Consider the following 12,216-nt stretch of genomic DNA (forward strand, 5'->3'; position numbering starts at 1 on the left):
GCGGCGTCCGCCGTTTGTTCTATGTGCTGGCTGAAGCATGGTCCGTGGTTTCTTATATAGAGAGAGGCAGGGCGGCAGGTGAGGTCGGGCGTGCGTGTCACCGCCGCCATCTTGCGTTCCACCTGCCCTAGAGTGTTATGGGAACGGGGCAGTGCAATGAGCGTCATGTGTGTGAGTCGGATGACACCCTAGTGGGCGTGTCTATACCTGCCTCTGTGCCGTCCTATTTAGTGATGGGAGAGGGGAGGAGATCCTCTAAGAGACAGAGCCACAGTGTCATGCATAATATCGGCTAGTGCTCAAGTGAAGGCAGCGGCATTCAGGGTTGCGGATTCTGAAATAGAGAATATATGCATAAGTATCATATACATACATGAGGGCATATTGCCTAGAGAAGGAAAGAGGGGTATGTTAGTACATCATAAAAGATTGGATGTCATAATCTCTGTTTAACCCCTTGGGTGTCATAGTATTCAGTTCGTGGATCCAATACGCCTCTCTCTTTTTGAGGAGGTAAACACGATTGCCCCCTCTACGGGGAGGGTGGACCTGTTCGATTATTTGGAATTTTAATTGAGCAATGGTGTGTCCTGCACTAACAAAATGGAAAGGTATTGGCAGCAGCAAGTTTTTGCATCTTATAGTAGATTTATGTTTCGAAATGCGATCACGTATTGGTTGCGTAGTCTCCCCTACGTAAAGTAATCCGCATGGGCATTTGATTAAATATACTACAAAGGATGTATTGCAAGTAAAGTAATCCTTAATGGTATATTTCTTTCCCGTATAGGGGTGACTGAAAGAACTGCCCTTTTGGACATTATTGCATTGCACACACTGTAGACAGGGGAATGTCCCAAATTTGGGGGTTGAAAGAAAACGTTGAGATGTAGAGGGCCGAGAAGGGCCGATATCTGCTTTCACCAAGAGATCCCTGATATTCCGTGGTCGTCTAAAGCAAGGGAGGAATGGTACTTTGTAAAATCCAAACCTGGCCAGGAGGATCTCAGGAAGGAGAAAAACTTATCCAGAGTATCTAAGGGGCCCCCCCAGATGCAGAAAACATCATCAATATACCTCTTTTCTGCATCTGGGGGGCCCCTTAGATACTCTGGATAAGTTTTTCTCCTTCCTGAGATCCTCCTGGCCAGGTTTGGATTTTACAATGACACATGACACTAAACAAATCAATTTCCTTGACACCCTCGTTATCAAGGATGATGAGGGACATTTGAGGACTGACATCTATACAAAACCTACGGACCGTAACAGCCTATTGCACTATGAGAGCTTTCATCCCACAAGGATGAAGGATTCTATTCCAAAATCCCAAATGAAGAGAGTAGAAAGAATAGTCTCAGACATTGGAACTAGGGATATACGTATGGAAGAGATGCGCAAGAAATTTAAGGAAAGGGGCTATCCCCCCCATACATTGAAGGTACCTAGAGCAACTGTCCCCTCCATACCTAAAGTAAGTAAGCGAATCCCTTTTGTCCATAACTACCACCCATTGGCTTATAGATTACACACTACCATACGCCGACACTGGCAGATTTTACAGACAGCGCACCCACACATTGAAGAATTTACAGTACCATTCCTCCCTTGCTTTAGACGACCACGGAATATCAGGGATCTCTTGGTGAAAGCAGATATCGGCCCTTCTCGGCCCTCTACATCTCAACGTTTTCTTTCAACCCCCAAATTTGGGACATTCCCCTGTCTACAGTGTGTGCAATGCAATAATGTCCAAAAGGGCAGTTCTTTCAGTCACCCCTATACGGGAAAGAAATATACCATTAAGGATTACTTTACTTGCAATACATCCTTTGTAGTATATTTAATCAAATGCCCATGCGGATTACTTTACGTAGGGGAGACTACGCAACCAATACGTGATCGCATTTCGAAACATAAATCTACTATAAGATGCAAAAACTTGCTGCTGCCAATCCCTTTCCATTTTGTTAGTGCAGGACACACCATTGCTCAATTAAAATTCCAAATAATCGAACAGGTCCACCCTCCCCGTAGAGGGGGCAATCGTGTTTACCTCCTCAAAAAGAGAGAGGCGTATTGGATCCACGAACTGAATACTATGACACCCAAGGGGTTAAACAGAGATTATGACATCCAATCTTTTATGATGTACTAACATACCCCTCTTTCCTTCTCTAGGCAATATGCCCTCATGTATGTATATGATACTTATGCATATATTCTCTATTTCAGAATCCGCAACCCTGAATGCCGCTGCCTTCACTTGAGCACTAGCCGATATTATGCATGACACTGTGGCTCTGTCTCTTAGAGGATCTCCTCCCCTCTCCCATCACTAAATAGGACGGCACAGAGGCAGGTATAGACACACCCACTAGGGTGTCATCCGACTCACACACATGACGCTCATTGCACCGCCCCGTTCCCATAACACTCTAGGGCAGGTGGAACGCAAGATGGCGGCGGTGACACGCACGCCCGACCTCACCTGCCGCCCTGCCTCTCTCTATATAAGAAACCACGGACCATGCTTCAGCCAGCACATAGAACAAACGGCGGACGCCGCGTTCACAGCTCAGACATGCACTGTGCACCTAAGGATCGGTAAGACACCGCTTCATTCCTTTGCGGCATTTTTCACAATTCCAGGGGCACTGCATGTAACAATGTGGTCCTTTTTTATACCCTCAGGAGAGTGGCTATAAGCATTCCATTGCATATTTTTGTGGTAAGGCTTGCAAATTACCTTTTCACATATTCTGGAACTAGTGATGATATTTACCACAGCTTCACTGATCTGTCCTCACAGGCTTTTGCTCACACACTCAAGGCGTTCAGTACAATACAGGGGTATGTGCATTTTTCTTATTACCTGCTCTTTTCATTGTAATCCTCAGCATTATATGGTTTTTCACTGCCCGCGTGCTATCTTGTTGTATGATGTTTTATGGCATACATTACTATATCTGTTCATGTACCCAGTATTCTGTTGTATATACTTTATTTTTTGGTAAACAATCGATATCTATTTACTTTCAGTACTTTGATGAAGGTCATAAGACCGAAACGTCATTAACTGTATGTACTATACCTTATTAAAATACCACTTCTCGTGTCCACAACAGACGTGTGTGTGCCAAGTTTATATATCAGTGATTACGGATTGGGCCCCTACTTGTGCACCACCTATACTTGAGTTGTGCCAACGTTTTTTCACTTACTAAGATTCTCCTATTGTGACCAAGCCTGCTACCATCTTAGGTGAGGGGGTAGTTCTTTCTGCCATCTCGCCCGATTTGAGACATGCTCTGGAAGAGTTTCAGGAGGACAAACCTGAGCGTTGTCCCATTGGAAAATTGTATGTTCCTGACCAGTGGAGGAAGAGAGTAATGTCTGAAGTTCATTGCTCCGCATTGGCTGGTCATCCAGGTATTTTTGGTACTAGAGATTTGGTGAGTCGGTCTTTTTGGTGGCCCGCCTTGTCTCGTGATGTCAGGAATTTTGTGCAGTCCTGTGGGACTTGCTCCCGGTCTAAACCTTGTTCTCGCTCTAGTGGGTTGTTGATTCCTTTGCCGGTGCCCAGGAGGCCATGGACCCATATTTCAATGGATTTTATTTCTGATATGCCTGTCTCTCAGAGAATGACTGTTATTGGGTGATTTGTGATAGGTTCTCTAAGATGGTCCATCTTGTACCATTCCCTAAGTTGCCATCTTCCTCAGAGTTAGTGCCCTTGTTTTTGCAACAGGTGGTTCGCTTCCATGGGATTCCTGAGAACATTGTGTCTGACAGAGTAGTTCAGTTTGTTTCTAGATTTTGGAGGACTTTTTGTTCCAAGCTGGGAATTCAGTTGTCCTTCTCCTCTGCGTTTCACCCTCAGACTAATGGGCAGACGGAGAGAACAAACCATTTTTGCCCTTGGCCGAATTTGCTTTAAATAATAGCGCTAGTTCTGCCACTTTGATGTCACCTTTTTTTTGTAACTTTGGGTTTCATCCTCGATTCTCTTCAGGTCAGGTGGAGTCTTCTGCCTGCCCAGGTGTTGATACTGTGGTGGACAGAATGCACCAGATCTGGGACCAAGTGGTGGATAAGTTGTCTCTCCCCCAGGAAAAGGCCCAGCGGTTTTCCAACCGGCATAGGACCATTGGTCCCCGGTTTAAGGTGGGTGATATGGTTTGGTTGTCATCAAAGAATATCTCTATGAAGGTGGCTTCTCCAAAGTTTAAACCTAGATTTATTGGACCTTACAAGATTTTGGAGATTCTTAATCCGGTCTCTTTTCGATTGGCTCTTCCTGTTACATTCAAGATCCATAACGTGTTTCATAAGTCTCTGTTGAAGAGGTTTGTTGAGCCAGTAGTTCCTGTGGTGGCACCTCCTGACCCTGTATTGGTTGAAGGTAATGTGGAATATGAGGTTGAGAAGATACTGGATTCTCGTCTGGCTAGACGGAGACTCCAGTATTTGGTTAAGTGGAAGGGTTATGTCCACGAGGATAATTCTTGGGTCTCTGCATCCGATATTCATGCTGAAAGATTGGTTTGTGCTTTTCATCGGGCCCATCCTGATCGCCCTGGTGTCGTGGATGAGGGTTCGGTGACCCCTCCTCAAGGGGGAGGTACTGTTATGAGCTCATTTTCTCCTTCACCTTTGATGTCCGATGAACTCCCTCTGCTGGTGAAAGGAGGTAGTGAAATTGATTTGGATGGGAAAAACCTGTCATCTGAACAGGTGGAGTGTGATTGGACATCTGGAATCTCTGAGTGGATATAAGGCCGCCGACGCCCTGCTGGGTTACTGGTGATCCTCTCTGCTCTGAGCTCTGGCCTCCAGTTTAGTCCTGTCTACTAAAGCTAAGTTTTTGCTCTGCTATTGTTCCATGAGATTTTGTCTGTTTACTTAGTGTTTGTGTTCAGCCAGCCCTGGTTGGGACTGGCTAAACTCCATTTTTGTCTCTGATCAGATGATCTCTTTGCTCTGTTTTCAGAATATACCTGAGTGCTGATATAGTGATTTTGAAGTCTAGTGACTTCAGGGCCTTTTCTATCAGACGTGTTGGACATTATTTTTGGCAGGGTTTTTGCGTGATTGCAAACAGTTGCTTTTCTTTCCTGTCCTATCTAGTTAGTGAGGGCCACATCATTTGCTCAGCCTGTCTTTCTGTCTGTGTTTTCATCTGTTTTCACCGTCAATACATGTTGGGGGCTGTCTATTGCTTTGGGGTCTGCTCTGGGGCAGTTTAGATTTCCCCTTTCTTTCTTTAGGTTTATTTAGTTCTCCGGCTGTGAACGAGGTGTCTAGGACCACCGTAGGAACACCCCACGGCTACTGTTAGTTGCTGTGAATAGGATCAGGGGTCTGCAATCCGCTAGCTACCAACCTCTCCGGTTTTCTGGACTTAGCTTGTATTTTTGTTTTTTCCTCCTCCGGTGACTCATTCATAACAATCCCCCTCCCATGCCCATATCCCCATCACACATCCTCTATCCTATAGGCAAATCTTCCCTCTTAAAGGGATCATTGGTATGGAAGTCAGAGCAAATCCATCCAATGCTTTGGTTTTGACTCCAGGACTCTCTTAAAGGGATCATTGATATGGAAGTTAGGACCATTCCACTCAGCTCTGTGGTTCTGACCCCAGGGTCTCTTAAGTGAGGGCAAATCCACTCTGCGCATTGTTACTGACCCCAGGCCCTTCTTAAAGGGATCTCCGGTATGGAAGTCAGGGCAAATCCATCCAGCGCTTTGGTTCTGAAACCAGGCCTCTCTTAAAGGGATCCCTGGTATGGAAGTCAGGGCAATTGCCTTCAAATGCTCTGGTACGGACCCCAGGCTCTCTTAAAGGGATCTCCTGTATGGAAGTTAGGGTAAATCCCTCAGCACTCTGATTCTGACCGCAGGGTTCTATTAAAGGGATCATTGGTATGCAAGTCAGGGCAAATCCACTCAGCGCTCTGATTCTGATCCCTGGCTGTCTTAAAGGGATCCCCGGTATGGAAGTTAGGGTAAATCCCTCAGCGCTCTGATTCTCACCCCAGGCTTCTATTAAAGGGATCTTTGGTATGGAAGTCAGGGCAAATCCACTCAGCACTCTGGTTCTGACGCCAGGCCTTTCTTAAAGGGATCCCCGGTATGGAAGTTACGACCGTTCCACTCAGAGTTCTGGTTCTGACCCCTGGCCGATGGGACGATGCGGGATATTAGGGGTAGTAGTCTGGTGGCTCTGGCTGACGGGATTATGTGGGATATTAGGAGGAGTAGTCTGGTGGCTCTGGCTGACGGAATGATGTGGGATATTAGAGGTAGTAGTCCGGTGGTTCTGACGGGATGATGTGGGATATTAGAGGTAGTAGTCTGTGGCTCTGGCTGACGGGATGATGTGGGATATTAGGGGTAGTAGTCCGGCGGCTGTGACGGGATGATGTGGGATATTAGTGGTAGTTGTCCGGTGGCTCTGGATGATGTGGGATATTAGGGGTAATAGTCCAGCGGCTGTGACGAGATGATGTGGGATATTAGGGGTAGTAGTCAGGTGGCTCTGGCTGATGGGACGATGTGGGATATTAGGGGTAGTAGTCCGGTGGCTCAGGCTGACGGGATGATGTGGAATATTAGGCGTAGTAGTCCAGCGGCTGTGATGGGATGATGTGGGATATTAGGGGTAGTAGTCCGATGGCTCTGTCTGACGGGACGATGTGGGATATTAGGGGTAGTAGTCCGGTAGCTCTGGCTGACGGGATGATGTGGGATATTATAGTGAATGGGGCTATCCGGAGGGGGCGGGGCTATACACTCAGCTTTATATATAGAGATATAATCATTATAATTTGTTATAACTAACCGTAGTTAGTTACTATGCCCGGGCAGCACTGGGCTCTTCAGCTAGTATATTATATAGGTGATACTGCGACTGCTCTATATACATTATATTACTCATACTGCAACTGCTCTATATACATTATATTAGTGAAACTGTGGCTGCTGTATATACAATACATACATATATATATAAGCAGTATATATGTTACATAGGTGATATTGCAACTATACAAAGCAGTCGCAGTATTACCTATACGATGTATATACAGCACTCGCTGTATCACCTGTATAATATATATATATAGACTGCTGTATATACAGTATATGGGTGATACCGCGACTGCTGTACATATGTTATGTAGGTGATATTGCAACTATACACAGCAGTCGCACAGTCGCAATATCATCTATACAATGTATATACAGCAGTTGCAATATCACCTATATAATTTATATACAGCAGTCACAGTATCACCTACATAATGTATAAAGGATAAAACACTGCAGGAGTAGGCCAAGTGTCATATAACTGTGATTCAATTCTCTTGCATGTGACAATTGGATCACAAATGCAGTGAAAATAAAAAACTCCACCTCATCCATTCTTTGAGTCGCTGTATGTCGGACTGCACTCAGATGACATCCAAGTGCAGTGCAATGTTTTGCATGCACCCATAGACTTGTATGGGTGAGCGCCGTCTGATATATGCTGCCAATCACAGCATGCAGCAATTTTTTCTCATGCCAACTCTGTATGAGAAAATTAATCGCTAATCGGCAATGCTCCATAGTATAACATTGGAGTGAGTGTTATCCAATGTAACATTGGATAGGAGCTTGTTCGAGTTATACTCTGGCTAAACGCCAGTGTGAGTGAGCCTTTAGTCTGTATATTCTGTAAACAGTGGGTATGGAAAGTATTCAGACCCCTTTAAATTTTTCACTCTTTGTTTCATTGCAGCCATTTGGTAAATTCAAAAACGTTCCTTTTTTTCTCATTAATGTACACTCTGCACCCCATCTTGTCTGAAAAAAAAACAGAAATATAGAATTTTTTGCAAATTTATTAAAAAGAAAAACTGAAATAATCACATGGTCATAAGTATTCAGACCCTTTGCTCAGACACTCATATTTAAGTCACATGCTATCCATTTTCTTGTGATCCTCCTTGAGATGGTTCTACGCCTTCATTGGAGTCCAGCTGTGTTTAATTAAACTGATAGGACTTGATTTGTAAAGTCACACACCTGTCAATATAAGACCTCACAGCTCACAGTGCATGTCAGACCAAATGAGAATCATGAGGTCAAAGGAACAGGCCAAGGAGCTCAGACACAGAATTATGGCAAGGCACAGATCTGGCCAAAGTTACAAAAGAATTTCTGCTGTACTCAAGGTTCCTAAGAGCACAGTGGCCTCCATAATCCTTAAATGGAAGAAGTTTGGGACCACCAGATGGCAGAGGATCCCCAAATCTAGGTGTGAAAAACTTGTTGCATCATTCCCAAGAAGACTCATGGCTGTACTAGCTCAAAAGGGTGCTTCTACTCAATACTGAGCAAAGGGACTGAATACTTATGAACATGTGATATTTCAGTTTTTCTTTTTTAATAAATTTACAAACATTTCTACATTTCTGGGGGAGGGTTTTCAGTGAAGATGGGGTGCAGAGTGTACATTATTGAGAAAAAAAATGAACTTTTTTGAATTTACCAAATGGCTGCAATCAAAGAGTGAAAAATTTAAAGGGGTCTGAATACTCTCTGTTCCCACTGTATACATACACTGCACAGTACCATTTCATCTGTTCTGTATATATACACTGCACAGTACCACTTCTCCTGTCCTGTACACTGGGTGTAATTCTCAGTATCTGCATTACTGTATTTTGTATATATACACTGCACAGCACCACTTTTCCTGACCTATATACTGGATGTAATTCTCAGTATCTAAATTATTCTGTATATACAGTATACACTGCGCCGTACCATTTCTTCTGTTCTGTATATATACACTGCACAGTACCACTTCTCCTGTCCTGTACACTGGGTGTAATTCTCAGTATCTGCATTACTGTATTTTGTATATATACACTGCACAGCACCACTTTTCCTGACCTATATACTGGATGTAATTCTCAGTATCTAAATTATTCTGTATATACAGTATACACTTCGCCGTACCATTTCTTCTATTCTGTATATATACACTGCACAGTACCACTTTTCCTGTCCTGTATAGGGGGTGTAATTCTCAGTATCTGCATTACTGTATTTTGTATATATACACTGCACAGCACCACTTTTCCTGACCTATATACTGGATGTAATTCTCAGTATCTAAATTATTCTGTATATACAGTATACACTGCGCCGTACCATTTCTTCTATTCTGTATATATACACTGCACAGTACCACTTTTCCTGTCCTGTATAGGGGGTGTAATTCTCAGTATCTGCATTACTGTATTTTGTATATATACACTGCACAGCACCACTTTTCCTGACCTATATACTGGATGTAATTCTCAGTATCTAAATTATTCTGTATATACAGTATACACTGCGCCGTACCATTTCTTCTGTTCTGTATATATACACTGCACAGTACCACTTCTCCTGTCCTGTACACTGGGTGTAATTCTCAGTATCTGCATTACTGTATTTTGTATATATACACTGCACAGCACCACTTTTCCTGACCTATATACTGGATGTAATTCTCAGTATCTAAATTATTCTGTATATACAGTATACACTGCGCCGTACCATTTCTTCTATTCTGTATATATACACTGCACAGTACCACTTTTCCTGTCCTGTATAGGGGGTGTAATTCTCAGTATCTGCATTACTGTATTTTGTATATATACACTGCACAGCACCACTTTTCCTGACCTATATACTGGATGTAATTCTCAGTATCTAAATTATTCTGTATATACAGTATACACTGCGCCGTACCATTTCTTCTGTTCTGTATATATACACTGCACAGTACCACTTCTCCTGTCCTGTACACTGGGTGTAATTCTCAGTATCTGCATTACTGTATTTTGTATATATACACTGCACAGCACCACTTTTCCTGACCTATATACTGGATGTAATTCTCAGTACCTAAATTATTCTGTATATACAGTATACACTGCGCCGTACCATTTCTTCTGTTCTGTATATATACACTGCACAGTACCACTTCTCCTGTCCTGTATAGGGGGTGTAATTCTCAGTATCTTTACTATTCTGAATATACCTACACTGCACAGTACCACATCTCCTGTCCTGTATACCACAGCATTTTTAGTAAAGCATACATTCCTGTGATCGCACAGCCAGAAACTGATACATGCGGCTGCCACGTTTTGGGCGGCATGTATCAGTTGACACATTCCCTTCAAAGCGTAACCATCATTTTACTTTTGATTTCATAAATCAATAATACACATGAAAATAATAAACTTTGTAATATTTCTTATAGAGAAATCTACTTCTTCATCCTTCTGAATTGCTCTTTCATTCTCAAAATTCTAAATTAAAGGATAAAATCTGTGTTCGGTCCCCTTCACACATCCGTGTTTCCAGTACGTGTGGCATCTGTTTTTTTCCACAAATACCTCACATACCTATTATAACCAATTCAATGCACATGTCCTTGTTTTCGCACAGACCATACTGGAAAAACACTGATGGCACCAGTACCGTTTTAAATTCAAGTGTACTATGTTTGTGTTAGTGTGTTGTATACTCCATAAAATAACAATTCTGGAACATGTTTTCTCATACCTTTGTATTGTTCCGCTGCGAGTCCTGACAGTTTATGAATATATTGACAATTTCCGTTGTCTCTTTTAGGCCACATTCACACAGTCAGTATTTGGTCAGTATTTTACAGACAAGTCAGGATAGAGGTCATGTCACCTCCAACCACTTAATGCATTATGTCATACAGTTATATCATTCTGCGGGTGATTGCTTGTGGAGGTTTTTTGCACATGCGGTTTAGGGTGCATGGGTTAATATATTCCAGTTTCTATGTTTTTTGATCTGATCTAAAAAAGGAAAGGCCATATTACTGTTGATACTAATCTTCCCCAGACCTATAATCGCTCTTTAGGAGTCCTTCTCTACCAGTAGTCACAAAACTGTTCTGCCCCCCATTTTTTCCCCCACAGTAGTCACTTAACCCTAATTTGAAACAAGTACTGTACATTTTTCTAATTGTTATATATTAATATCATTTGGAAAAATGTACTTATTGGACAAATGAATACAAACACATGGGCCATACACACAGCGAACAAGTCCATAGGACAGTGTTCACACCACCAAAAGACTGAACCACAGAAAAACACAGCATAACAAACATATAAAAATACTCTGTTGTAAATAAAAACCCGTAAAGGTATACCCATATCAGAGCAGTCCCTAACCGATGTATTTAAAACCTGACCATGTGTATTGTACCTATAAAAGCAGGATTCAGAAAGGTAATGTCTGATGTGGACACACTGTGGAAGACGGCCTATATGTGCATGGCCCACAAGGGAGGGGTGGAGACCTCCCAAATCTTGCAAAAACAAGAAACCAATTGAATACAAACACATGGGCCATGCACACAGCAAACAAGTCTGTAGGACAGTGTTCACACCACCAAAACACTGAAACACAGAAAAACACAGCATAACAAATGTATAAAAATACTCTGTTGTAAAATATATACAGTATATAGTAAGGTAGCGCTTGTTACTCAGGTTGGGGATACTTGCTTGACAGCCAAATAACCAGGTCCGGCATGGGTTTTTCATAAAACATCAACATAGTCCATGCGGTTTATTCATCATCATAAACCAAAGCAGCATGCAAAAGTCTTACAGCAGACAACAGGGTATCTTCATGGTGGAGCTCTGCTCCCCTTAGCCCTCTGGTCACACAGGCTGTGCTTTATCTAGCCAACAGGCTATACAGTCTCTCAGTTACTCTCCCGGTGTCCGGGTTACCTCTTAGCTGCTTCACACTGCAGACGTCCGTTCCCTCCAGGGAACTGTCAGACACATGTAGCCATTACACACAGCATCCACACGTGCTCTCAAGAAGGCAGCCACATCTTCCAGCATGTCGGCCTGACGAGACCTTCCATACAGACCAATCGGGTCCAGGCATTCACTCATGTGACCTTCCCTGGTCACCTTATATGGTCCATAGCCACACCCACCGGATCACATGGCTATTACCTCATCACAGGTCCTACAACCATTCATATACACGTTACTATGGGTGTTTTAGACACCCGCCCCTGGGTGGGTTTGTAGGTGGCTGGTCCCACCCGTCTCACCAACCACCTGAAGGCTCTCCCTGACACATTGTACCAGAAACCTCAGCAGTAAC

General features: G+C 43.1%; 1 protein-coding gene across 1 annotated transcript in view; it reads left to right on the forward strand.

Moving 5' to 3' along the window:
- The window catches only part of CUX2 (cut like homeobox 2), a 642,019-nt gene that overhangs the window by 447,094 nt on the left and 182,709 nt on the right, over window positions 1–12,216 (forward strand). The window lies entirely within an intron of this gene.

The sequence above is a fragment of the Dendrobates tinctorius genome, unplaced genomic scaffold (assembly GCF_039654945.1).
Source record: "Dendrobates tinctorius isolate UK_male_01 unplaced genomic scaffold, ASM3965494v1 ptg000003l, whole genome shotgun sequence".
Lineage (NCBI taxonomy): Eukaryota > Metazoa > Chordata > Amphibia > Anura > Dendrobatidae > Dendrobates > Dendrobates tinctorius.